The sequence below is a fragment of the Grammomys surdaster genome, unplaced genomic scaffold (genome assembly GCF_004785775.1).
Source record: "Grammomys surdaster isolate TR1022 unplaced genomic scaffold, NIH_TR_1.0 236, whole genome shotgun sequence".
NCBI classification, from domain to species: Eukaryota; Metazoa; Chordata; class Mammalia; order Rodentia; family Muridae; genus Grammomys; species Grammomys surdaster.
In genome coordinates this window covers 2,918,706-2,931,840 of record NW_021604681.1, presented here as the reverse complement: position 1 = coordinate 2,931,840, position 13,135 = coordinate 2,918,706, and positions in this window count along the sequence as shown.

The following is a 13,135-nucleotide window of genomic DNA, read 5'->3' as shown; positions in this document are numbered from 1 at the left end:
TTTACTAGAACCACAGAATTATGTAACTATTGCCACTAATTCTAGAATAATTCGGTTTTCTCAAAAAGTACTTCATACTCGCTCCCAGCACTCAAGGAGTAAGGGAGTTTGAACCAGCATGGACTGCATATTGAAACCAGTTTACTACAAAAGAGAAAAGAAAGAAGGTAAAAGTACTCCATACTCATTTCTAGTCATTCCTTGATGTGTGTGTGTACATGTGTGTACATGTGTGTATATGTGTGTACGTGTGTGTGGGTGGGTGGGTGTGTATGTGTGTGGGTGTAAAAACCTTTCCTGGGGCTATATTTCACTGAGCTACACCCAGCACTAGTATATGGCATTTTTTGGACTAATCTTTCAGATTTACTAAGAGGCTATATACACTAAGGGGCTATATATACTATGTACTATTCTAACCATCTCCTTAGGGTTCACAAAGACTTCACTCTATTATAACCTCATTTTACAAATGACAAAACTAGAGAAGGGGGTTCATAGGTTGAAGAACTTTACCAAGCTCCCAGGGAGTCCACAAAGGAACTAGGGATTAGATAGAATTCGAGTTACTTGGTAACAAAGTCCATGCTTTTTTTTTTTAGTTACACAAAACTACTATTAGCTAAATCATGACAACAAGCACAAAGAAAAGCTAGATATAATAACTTAAGTTTTTCATCCTGGAACTTGGAGGATTTCCAAAGCAAGAAGATCAGTATTTCAAGGTTACCTTGGCTATATAAGCCAATCTGAGGTCAACTGGGATACAGGAGAATCTGTCTTAAAATAAAGATACAAAGAGACCTTCTGGGTGAGTTGGGAGATGAAGGGACAGATGCAGTGTCACACCTCTATAACCACAGCACTCCTATTGCAAAATAGAAAGTAGAGACAGGGGAATTGCCTGCAACTGCACAATCCAGCTAGCCTGGAATACACAGCCCAGCAGAAACAAAAGAGATCCTTTCTCAACAAGGTGGAAAAAGAGAGCCAACTCACCTATACACACACACACAGACACACATGCACACACACATACACACATTAACAATAATGATAGTTATAATAATAATAATAATGCTTTAAAGAATAAAATCTCAACAACAACAAAAAACCAAAGCATTGCTGTTAAAACTGGAGGATAGTGAGTCTTAGACCCATAATAAATTCTATTACATTTGTTGCACTGACTTTGACATAATAAATAGAAACTGAACATTTATCTTTTAATAAAGTAGTTGTATTTATTACAAAATTATTCAATATAACATGAACCATCAGGTCTAATCTATTAATATGCCCCACAGCCAGGCATATCTCTTTTAGGCAGGGGTAGAATGCACAGTGATTTAGCATGTATGTATATGTCTGCAATAGTCCATTAGTTACTTTCTACATGAATGTTCACTTTTTCCCCAACTTGAGACATCATTGTGAGAATAGTCAAGCTGTACACAAGAGTAGAGTGGCCACATGCAGCACTGCATTGGGAACAAGTGACCAAAAAGCTATGAAGTCTTGGACTTTTTTTAGACTTAGAAAACCTTGATATATTCATCTTGGGTATACAGGTTAAGTGTGCAACTGGCCCTGTCACTCATATCCCTCTCCTGCAAGTTTTGCACAATGCAAATCTTATGATATTGACAATATATGTGATTTAATACTCTTATCCTACTACCACTCATTTGGACTTTTTATAAATAGGTAAAATTAGACAAGTCTAATATTGACCTGACTATATATAATAACTTCCACAGAAAAGTAAGCAGCACTAAATCTTTATACTGAAAAAAGTACCATGACCAGAATTGCTATTTAGAATCATAAATCATGCAAGTGTTGCATGTATGCACACTTTAATTACCAAAAAGAAACACAAGGTTCAAAGAACTGGACAACTGATTCATAGAAAATGAAGAGTGTGATAGTTCTGACAGAGCACACATGATTTTATGCATTGAGAATCATATTCCATATAGCTCGAAAAAATGAACATAAAGACTGGAAAGACAGCACTGCAATTAAGAGTACTTGATGCTTTTGTAGAGACCTGGGTTTGGTTCCCAGCACCCACATGGTAATTCACAACTACCTGCCATGTCGGATTAAGGAGTTCTCAAGCCCTCATCTGGCTTTAGTAGGCACGTCACACATATGATGCACATATCCTCATGGAGGAAAAGTGCTCTAGAACATAAAATAAAAATAGATCGTTGATTAGAAAGAAAAACTAAAATAAGATAAATCACAATAATCAAAAGTGTTTATGAAGATAGATTCTTGATCTTCGAGTTTAGATTTAATGATATAAAAGAAAGAGCCTTTGGGAATTACAGAATTTCAGCATAATAAATAGGAAGCTTTATGCAGAGCATCTTAGATAAAATGTGACTCTTAGAGCCATATCTTACACACTGATTTTTGTCTTAGAATGAATCTTGCTTCTGTCTTTTATTTGTTACTTGATTTTGCTTAAAATAAATAGGTTAGCTGCTATCTCTAGAAGTCTATTAGCATATTTCACATAACAGCATGTTACATTTCTGTATTTTCATCCAACAATTAATCAAAGGCAAGATTTACTCTACTAAACAACATCTTTTTGCGACATATTATTAAAGACTCAAAGATAAGCATACAACCAAGACATGTCAATTAGTATTGGAGCTACAGACACCATGTAAAAAAAAATCACATAATCAATAATACAAAGACTTAACATCTAAGGATAAAAGTAAATACAGCAAGTGAAAAACATACTTAAGGAATAAGTGATGTTCTTAACGTATAAGAGGCTATGAGCAAGGAAAAGATATCTTTAAAACAGAACAAGGAGCAATGGAGAGATGGATCAGTACTTAAAAGAACTTGTTGCTCTTTCAAAGTGCCAGAATATTATTGCTAGTACCCACATAGGTAGCTCACAACTGCCTGCAATTCCAGCTCTCCAGGATCTGAAGCCCTCTTCTGGGCTACAAGAACACCCACACTTATGTGCACACACACATACCCATAAACCAACAGGAATAGGGGCAGTAAGATTGTTCAGCAGTTAACAGCATGTACTGCACGTGCAGAAAACTAGAGATGAGCTCCCAGAACCCATAATGGATTACTATAACCCCAGCTCTAAGAAATCCAGCACTCACTCTTCTGACCTACATGGACATACACATGTGCACATACCCTCACATATACACACACACACACCACAAACACATGCACATAAACACTTGCACATAAATAGAAATAAATCTTAAGAAAAAGAAAACAGAGCCAGCCAGGTATGATGGTACACACCTTTAATCTCATCACTTAGGAGACAGATAGGTGGATCTCTATGAGTTCAAATCCTGCCAGGTCTACATAGCCAGTTCCAAACATATATACTATAAAGTATTATAGTAAGATCTTGTCTCAACACACACACACACACACAGAGAGAGAGAGAGAGAGAGAGAGAGAGAGAGAGAGAGAGAGAGAGAGGAACCAATTTTAACTCTTAGAAAATATATAAATAAAAGAAAGCATATTTTATATAGCATTAGAGAAAAAAATGTGTGCTGTATTATCAAGCCAAAATATAGAAAGAAAGAAAAAGAAGTCTTGAGAAATCTATCACACATGACTTTAGACCCAGAATTTCAATATCATGTAATGGTAAATCCAAAATAAAAGAATAGAAACAGGCCAGGCAGTGGTGGCACACACCTTTAATCCCAGCACTTGGGAGGCAGAGGCAGGCGGATTTCTGAGTTTGAGGCCAGCCTAGTCTACAGAGTGAGTTCCTGGACAGCCAGGACTACACAGAGAAACCCTGTCTCGAAAAACCTACAAAAAAAGAGAATAGAAATAGAAAATCATTTCCAAGAAATGATAGAAGCTGTCAGTCTTCAGATGGAAAAGAGACCACTAAGTGCTAACTTTGTAAGACAAGGCTCATCCAGCACTCATTTAAGTCCACACGTAATGACAGACTCTCTGAACCTTGGGGATTAAAAGAGATTTTAAAAACTCACTCAAAAGCTCTCATTTTTAAAAAGATATGAGATTAAAATAAAAATTAGAAAGCAGGGATACTATTCCAGGGAACACAGGTCTGGTTCTCCATACCCCAAATCACCCAAAATCTCCATTCCGAAGGATCTGATGCTCTCTTCTAGCCTCCTCTGGCTGTATGCGTATAGTGCACAGAAATACATACAGTCAAAACACCCACACAGGTAGTGTAACAGGTCACCAGACAGGACACCTGACTCCATGATGGAAGTACCATTCAAGCCATAAAATTCAGCACATAGACAGTATCACATGCCAAAATAAAAATAAAAACCTAATCAGTCAAAATCCATTGTATTGGGAAAGTCTCTAAATGTGCTGCTAACTTTGATTTTTGACTTCTGTAGTTCCACTTCTGGGTAGCTATTCTTGTTGACTGAAGGTTGTCAACCCAGAACATGTTATTTGTGCTTAAAAGTGCCTCCTGAGAAACATCCAGGGATACCCTGGGATCTGGAACACTCAGTGTAGTCACTGGTCTTCTAATAAAGACTTTCTATTGGCTTAAATCCAAGTCCAAGTAGTCTTCACTGGTGGCTACCCCACAACAATAAAAGTAAAAAGATAATCAGCAGGCAGCAAAACTAGAAAGTTTGTATGTATGTTCAGATAATTACAGATGCACAATATGAGAGTTTATATTTACAAGGGAATAAACTCTTAGGAGATCTCAACATAGCAAACATCAAGAAAATCAATTGCAACTGTGTTGTGATTGTTGTCTAATAAGAAGATACGTGTTTCAATTAAATCTAAGTTTTATTATGCATGTATATACATATAAATAATTATATATATGAAAAATATTATCCAGATGCATAGAAAGAATATATTAATCATTGAAACAAAACATGGTCAATCCAGGCAACAGGAAGAAAAAAAAAAGTGAAATACAAATATCAATGTGAATACATCTAACAGGTAGTACTGGCAGCATGTTACAAGGCCCAAATGACTCTTCTCAGCAGCACCCCCACAACAGACAGCAGCACTAAGTCCAACTGTATCACAACTACAATAAATATTAATGGGTTGATTATCCTGTTAACACAGTGCTCTAAGAATGAAATTTCAATGCAAGTCTTATTGTGGAATTATTTACACATTTCAAAAACTTCACAACACCATTATATAGTTCTAGTACAGCATTTAACTAGAGCTCCCAAAGCATAACATTTAAGCACTTTTTTTCTTAACTTTTCCTGAAATTTTTAATATAAAATGATTCTACAACACTTTAGACACTAGAAAATAAATAAATACTCAGAGTATCACAAAGAAGATACATTGAAGACAGAATTGTATTAGTCAGGGTGTGGGGATATGGCTCACTTGAGAGAATGCTGACTTAGCATACACAAACTGTAGGACTGATCCCTACCTGTACATATCTGAGCATGACAGAGCAGATCAGTAATCCTAGCAGTGAGAGCTGGGGGCCAAGGGATCAAAAAATTCAAGGTCATTCTCAGCTACATGGGGGTATTTAAGGCAATCTTGGGATAACTGAGATCTTGTCTCAAAAAGAATAGATAATACTGGGCATACATGCTTTTAGTTCCAGCATTTAGGGAGGCAGAGGCAAGAGTATCTCTATGAATTCAAAACCATCCCTAAATACAACAAGTTCCCAGCCAGCTAGGGCTGCACAGTGAGACCATGCTTCAAAAGACAGAATGGTATTAGTCAGATTCTATCAGCTAACAAAATACCTGAGGCATTTGACCTATTGAGAGAAAAAGGTTTTGACTCATGGTTACAGAGCTTCTGGCCGAAGATTGGTTGGACCTAGTTCTGGGACATCTAATGAGACAGCACAACATATTGTGGTGAGATTGGGTGTAAATGATTCATTTCATGAGCCAGGAAACCAAGAAAAATAAGAAGAGACTAGGATCCTCCAACCTTCTTTGAGAGCACTCTTCCAAAGACCTCTTACTATGGTCCTCTCTCCCAGTAGTGTCACTCTGGAGAATAAGTCTCTAACATATGGGCCGGCCTGAGATATATATATATATATCCTCAACCCTCCACTACCAAAATCTAAAACAGATACTAAAAGCTCTAAAAGCTTAATTGGAGAACTATGGAGATGCTAAGCTAAACTGTAGGGTGTAGAGTAGCAGGCTTGAGCCAGGACCTGAGGGTTGAGGCAAGCAGCAGAGGCAAGATGGAGGATTATAAAAGTCATAGGGTTAAGAGGCAGGAATGCATTTCTGTAGAGACGAGGTACAGAACATGTTCCAGACAGATTAACAGCAATGCGAATAGACCTCATCAGCGCTAGGGAGCAAGGAAAACTGAAGCCCCTGAGACATTTAGGGGCTTTCTGTCAGTACATTGGCACACAGCAATCACATGATAATTTGGGGATTTATCATCACAGTATCACATGTCCTTTTTATGGGATTCTGGTGAAGGTGCTGCATGCTCTGGTATGTTCCATATGCTCTCAAGCATGGCTTTTCTGACAGGGTTTTAATACACCTATAAGCCTCTATGTTCCTAATCTACTTTGATAATGTTTCTAGAGGGATACCTTCTTTTACCTCAAGACATATTTTTTTTAATCAATCTCTGCCTAATAGGTGGGCTAGGACTGGTGGTATTGGCCATGTACAGGAGGATGTACAGTTATCTTGATTCTGTGGAGCCACATGCTACTTGTGAAATCAGGTCACCTAGGGCAAGGCACAGACCGAAAGCCACTCTTTTACACAGTATTGAACAACTTAGAACAAGACACAGCGTGGTGTTTGCAGCCTCCTAGGAGTATGTAACTTGTAAAAATTTACAGAACCCCACTTAACTAAGCAGCTTTCTAGCCTTATATTGTCTCATTCTAGCATTATTCTAAAATACACAATAAATACAGCTTGTCATGTGGGGAAGTTGTGAAGACTATTTTAATCGTTGAAAACCATGACTTCATCATTTTAAAAGTATTATGTACAGAAAAAAAAAGAATATGGAATGATATTCTGAAATTTTAAAGAGTTGAAAACTCTTGATAGGAAATAAAGATTCTTACAACAATATTCAAATGGTAATAATTAGTTTTAGCCAATATAACTAGATTGTGTCAACAAATCAGAATGTAAGCATCTGACTCTTTTCCTAAGAGAAAAAGCATTTATTTCACAGCTATAGCTATATCACTTGGAAACATTTTACTTCCTTTTGAAACTGTCATCTAAGCCAATTTATGAGTCACACAAGAAAAATTAAGGAGAAACTTTATGGTAACACATCATACACAACTGATGGGAAATTTTAATCAGTCTAAGCTAGTACTTATTGTTATAAAAGCTACAGATATTGGAACTGATTCAATGAAAATGATTAAAGTGCACAATTAATTCTGAGTGAATTAGCAAACACCTAGGCTGGATCCATGATAAATTGCATTACAGGAAGTTGGCAGAGAGCTTAGCTGAGTAATGTGCTTAAGTGAAACTTCAGGCGGTGCTGGTCGTTGGAAAGGGCAAGTAAGCTATAAAAATCTACAAGTAGCCCTTTTACGAGATTGGAAATGCTAAAAGTGACCTGTAACGCAAGTTGGCCACGTGTCATGGCACGACTTTGTCGACCTTTTATAGATTACATCATGCCAGAAATCAGAGGACACTGAGTGAAGTTCCGTACTTAATCAGCCTCAGAATGTGACGTTATCCCTCTTACTGTGACATCATGGACTTTGCTACTCGCATGGTTCAAAACATGTTGTTCTATAGAAGAGCTACCTTTCTTGATCTCGCATGGGGATAGTGGACATGTTGCAACTGGACAGACAATCAGACTTGTGTTAAGACTCAGTCATGATCTACTCTGATTTCCTGTCAAAGCCACCCCAGAGCCCTAGTGGTTTTCGTGTCCTTTGCATCACAAACTCAAAGACTGGATTTCATGGGCAACAGGGAGAGAGGCTGAGCATTTAGAAAGCTGTTACTGGACCATAGGTGAAAGCTTAAGAGAAAGAAAAGCAGAGCTGCCATGTAGCAAAAAGGGTCCCAGAGATGTGGTACCAGCAAGGTTTCTTATCTGTGGGTTAAGGATTTGGGGGGATTTCTGACCTGTCGGGGAAATGATCATTCCACCCACTGGGAGTGCAAGCACCTCAGTTTCAATCACATACCAGGTTGTGGTGCTCATTAGCTTTCATAAAAGGAGAAAAAAAAGAAAATAAGAAAGCCAACTATGCAAGATCCCTATCCCTCATCTCTCTTCTGTTTTTATCATTAATACACTGCCTGATGAGATTTATGTCTCCTTGATAAGCACATCCTAAAGAGTCAATCCCTGTCTCTGTTTACTGGTATGGTTTGGTTTTGGTTCGGGTTGGGTTTTGTTTTTTCTTTTTCTTTTTGTTTTTTTTTTTTTTTTTTTTTGTGTGTGTGTGTGTGTGTGTGTGTGTGTGTGTGTGTGACAGGCTGCACAAAGTAGAGTATTCCAGTTATAGAAAAAAAAACCTCGTCTGGGTCAACTACAAGTGTACTGATATTCTCTGACTGTAAGACATTTAAAAAATTGATTGTGCTTTTATCAAACCCAAGATTTGAGTTAAACCCAAACCGAGTATTTTAACTTTTCAATATGTCTTTCCCCCTTCTTTATTAAACCTTTTTTTAAAAACAAAAAGCAAACAAAAAACAAACAAACAAACAAACAAAAACAAGGTCTCTGTATTTAGTCCTGGACAGCCAAAAACTCATATGTAGACTAGGTTAGTCTGAACTTGAACTAATTCTGCTGCTTCTGCTTCCTCAAATGTTACTGAAATTTTGAGGAAGCCCTTCATAGAATACTGGGAAAATTATGCCCTTGGTGGGGGGGAACTCTTAGATTCATTAAGAAAATAATTTAAAGAATGGACTCAAACAGAAACTCAAGGAGAATTTTACTAGAAGTTAAAGGGAAAAAACGTCAGGCAACATAAACTGTAAATCTCAGCATCTGTCCACGGAAAGAGAGGGGAAAAAAATAGCCATGCTGTGTGAGTTAAGTAGGGATGGAGGTCCACCATGTGGTGGGAAGCTATATCTGCATAATGAGGATAGGGATTTTAGAGAAAGAGTAAGAAAGCCCAAATTACCAGCCAGCACTTACTTAGGTGCTGACCACCATCTGAAACAAAGAAAAAGAAAAGCCATACCTGATGATTTAGAAAGGCTGGCTGACCAAAAAATTCTGGGAAGGAAAATCATACTATCTCATTAAAGAGATAATTATCCTGCCTATCCCTTTAGCCTGGCTTAAAGTGAACCACTGTTCCTAGGAGTGGTCTCTCCTTCCTTCGGGATGGTTTCCTTACCTAAGGTCATTGACTCTGTCAAAATGCAATGTTAAGTCTCCACCCAGGCAAGAGATTCTTGGCCAGAAGTGTTCCCTTGATGAGCCTTTAAGGCTGCTCTACAACAAGCCCACTAGACTCAATCTCAATACCCCTTTTTAAAGTACCTATTGTATTTAATACAAACATTGTTTCTTTTTTTTTTTTTAAGGAATAAGAGAAGTTTATTCTGGAGCTATTCTGAGTAACCGTGGCCTGGGAACACACATTTAGGTTACCCCAAATTCCATGTTCCAATATGGAAACAGTTTCACAGGGTTTGTATAATTTTATAGCACCAAAAATGTCATAAATCAAGGCAACCTTAAACTATATCAGAGAGACAGGTACATCAAGATTGGGGGAAGATTTTTTTATAGGCCTAAAATATTAGCTGATGATATTCTTAGCTCTTAGATTGGTGGAAGCAAGTTTTCTGCAAAGTTAATAACTTCTGCCGGGCAGTGGTGGTGCACACTTTTAATCCCAGCACTTGGGAGGCAGAGGCAGGTAGATTTCTGAGTTCGAGGCCAGATTGGTCTACAGAGTGAGTTCCAGAACAACCAGGGCTACACAGATAAACCCCGTATCGAAAAAACAAAGTAATAATAATAACTTCTAAGAGATTTATATTTATTATTATGGTGTTAGTTCAGATATACAGTGGAGCAAGGAATGGCTATTCCGTAAGACTAAAACTAGCCCACAATAAAGTAATGAGCCTCTGAGCCTAAAAAATTCCAAATCTCTCAACATTACTGAAATTCCAATCAGTCCACCAGTGTCCACAGACACAGGATTCTCCCAGAAGTCTTTATTCACAGCCAGACACAGCTTACATTGAATATTATAAGATGTCTCCCAGCTAGGAGTCTTATTCCTGTGATGTGATGTAGATGAGAATTGAGTAGCGGTCTGGACAACAGTCTTCAGCAGTGTGGCTCGGCTCATAAAGGCCATTAAGAATGTCGGGCGGTGGTGGCGCACATCTTTAATCTCAACACTTGGGAGGCAGAGGCAGGCGGATTTCTGAGTTCGAGGCCAGCCTGGTCTACAGAGTGAGTTCAAGGACAGCCAGGGCTACACAGAGAAACCCTACAGTGTACTCATATAAATAAAATAAATACATCTTAAAAAAAAAGAGCTCCAACTACCATTACTATGTTTTTCTAATTTCACCAAGTACTCTTATCAGGCACTGTAGTCTATAGGCTTATTTTCCTGTATCTTAAAAAAAAAAATGAGGCCAAGGACCATGATGCCCATAATCTTTGCAAATGGAAGCAAGAAGCAGAGGCTATCTGCCAGTTGGAATCCAAGGTGATTCAAATAGCAACTCTCAGCCAGGCAGTGGTGGCACACGCCTTTAATCCCAGCACTTGGGAGGCAGAAGCAAGTGGATTTCTGAGTTCAAGGCCAGCTTGGTCTACAGAGTGAGTTCCAGGACAGCCAGAGCTACACAGAGAAACTCTGTCTCAAAAAAAAAAAAATAGCAAGTCTCAGACCAGCCAGGACTACTAAGCTAGACTGTCGAAACAATTATTCAATTAATTTTAGCCAAGGTGTTTGTTCTTTTGCTATTGAGTTGCAAGACTTCCTTGTGTGTTCCAAATAATAACACCTCATCTTAAAGTATAAAATGTGTAATTTATGAAGAAAAGACGCTTATTTTTCACAAGGTTGGAGGTTATCATGTCTCAGATTAAGTTGTTGGCATTTAGTGTGAATTGTTCATTGAGTTCTCACATGGCACATGTCTAAAAGATAAGGCAGAACAAACCCATCCTTGCCTCCCTTTCTTTAATTTTCTTAATGTTTTTATTTACTTATCGTGTGAGTGTGGGGCAGTATGAATATGTGTGTGGGTATGTTCATGTTATGTCAGAAGTTAAACCTTTTCTCCAATGGTGAGAGTTCCAGGGCTCAAACTCAAGTAAAGCTTAGTGGTTTTTGCCTGCCAAGACATCTCACATGCTCCTAATATGATGATAATACACCCATGTGCTGTCTGGTCCCAACTTATTTAGATAAACTTATAGGGTAGCATCCTTTTTATTTTTAGGAGTAAGTTATTCGTCACTCTGTGTCTTGTGGATTCTGTTAGACAAATGGTGGATTTTTTTTTTCTGTGCCCACCAGGGTGCAGAGTCATCCTGCCTATATTTGTTCCCAAAATATAGTCAAACACTGCTTGTGAAATAGACACTGTCAAGGAAAGACAGAGCCTAAAAACATAATTGTCTTATACAACATGGAGTAATATTGAGCAGGGCATAGCCTGATCTCAGGAAACCTTTTCCTCAGATATTTCTCTTGTTACACAAACATTGCTTTTCAGATTGACACGGCAGTATTTGTTCGTTTTCTCTGTCTCTGTCTCTGTCTCTCTGTCTCTGTCTCTCTCTGTCTCTCTCTGTCTCTCTCTCTCTCTCTCTCTCTCTCTGTCTCTTTCTCTCTCTGTCTCTCTCTTGTTCTCTCACTCTCTCGTTCTCGCTTGTTCTGCCCATGTTTTTGGTGTCATATAAAAAATACCTGCACAATTTAACAGCATGCTGTTTTCTCTTAATGCTTTCTTCTAAGAGCTTTATAGTTTGGGATATTACGTTCAAGTATTTAACATACTTGAGTTACTTAGTACATGTGATGTTGACAGGATTTAAAGACAGGGGAAATCATTTCTCTCAGAAGGAGCCTGTCACTCAGGAGTCTGGTCAAAACCAGCAATGAAACAAGAATTCCAGCACACCTAACAACTCCTCAGGATCTTTCTCAATTGCCCGTGGGTAAACCTATAATTTTCTAGAGCATCACCAGAAACCTCATTTATAGGGAAAGGACATGTGTCAAATCCCTTGTAGGATCCTAGTAGCTTCCTGTTTTACTTACCGGGTTATAATTATATCCACAGCATCTCCAGGGCTACCTGGTAATCTCACTTACCAAAAGAAATAGAAAGGGAGAAGTTTTCTCTTTTCACATAGATGCAATATTTTATTAATTATTTGAGAATTTCACACACTATATCTTAGTCATATTCATCTGCTTCCCTTCAGCCTGAGTGCTCCCATCCAACCCCTCCGCCCTGCCTCCTCCCACTTCTTGTCCTCCTTTTTTCTTAGATGGAGTGATCTCACAGCAGATGTCCTGTTCCTCTAGCTCTCAAAATGTTTCTGCCTGCTCTTCTGTCTTAATTGTAGTCATTGTGATATATTGACTGGGGACCAGCAGCCCATGATTAGTTGATGTCTGCATTTTAACCCAGTGTCGCTTTCTTTGAAAATTGGCTTTATGCTCCAGATAAAAGATGTAAAAGGCTTGCACTTTGCACCTTTCAAAGGAATGGGACTATTAACAAAGAGCACCACATGGCTGGAAAATCAATACTTCATCTCACAAACTCAATTTTTAAGACTTATTTTTAACCATGTGGGGGGGGTGTGTTTGTATGTGCATATGTGTAACTGTAGTGCCCAGAAATGTCAGATGAGAACATCAGATCCCCTTGAGCTGAACTTTCAGATGGCTGTGAGCTACCTGGCATAGGGTTAGGGATCTAAACTTGGGTCCTCTGCAAGAGCAGTACAAGCCCTTACCTGCTAAACCTACCTACAAACTAGTCTTTTGCCTCCAGGACCTAATTAAATTAATCCATTTCCCTTTCTCAATTTCTGTCTCCTAATTCCTCTTTGTGTGTGTGTGTGTGTGTGTGTGTGTGTGTGTGTGTGTGTGTGTGTGTGTGTGTGT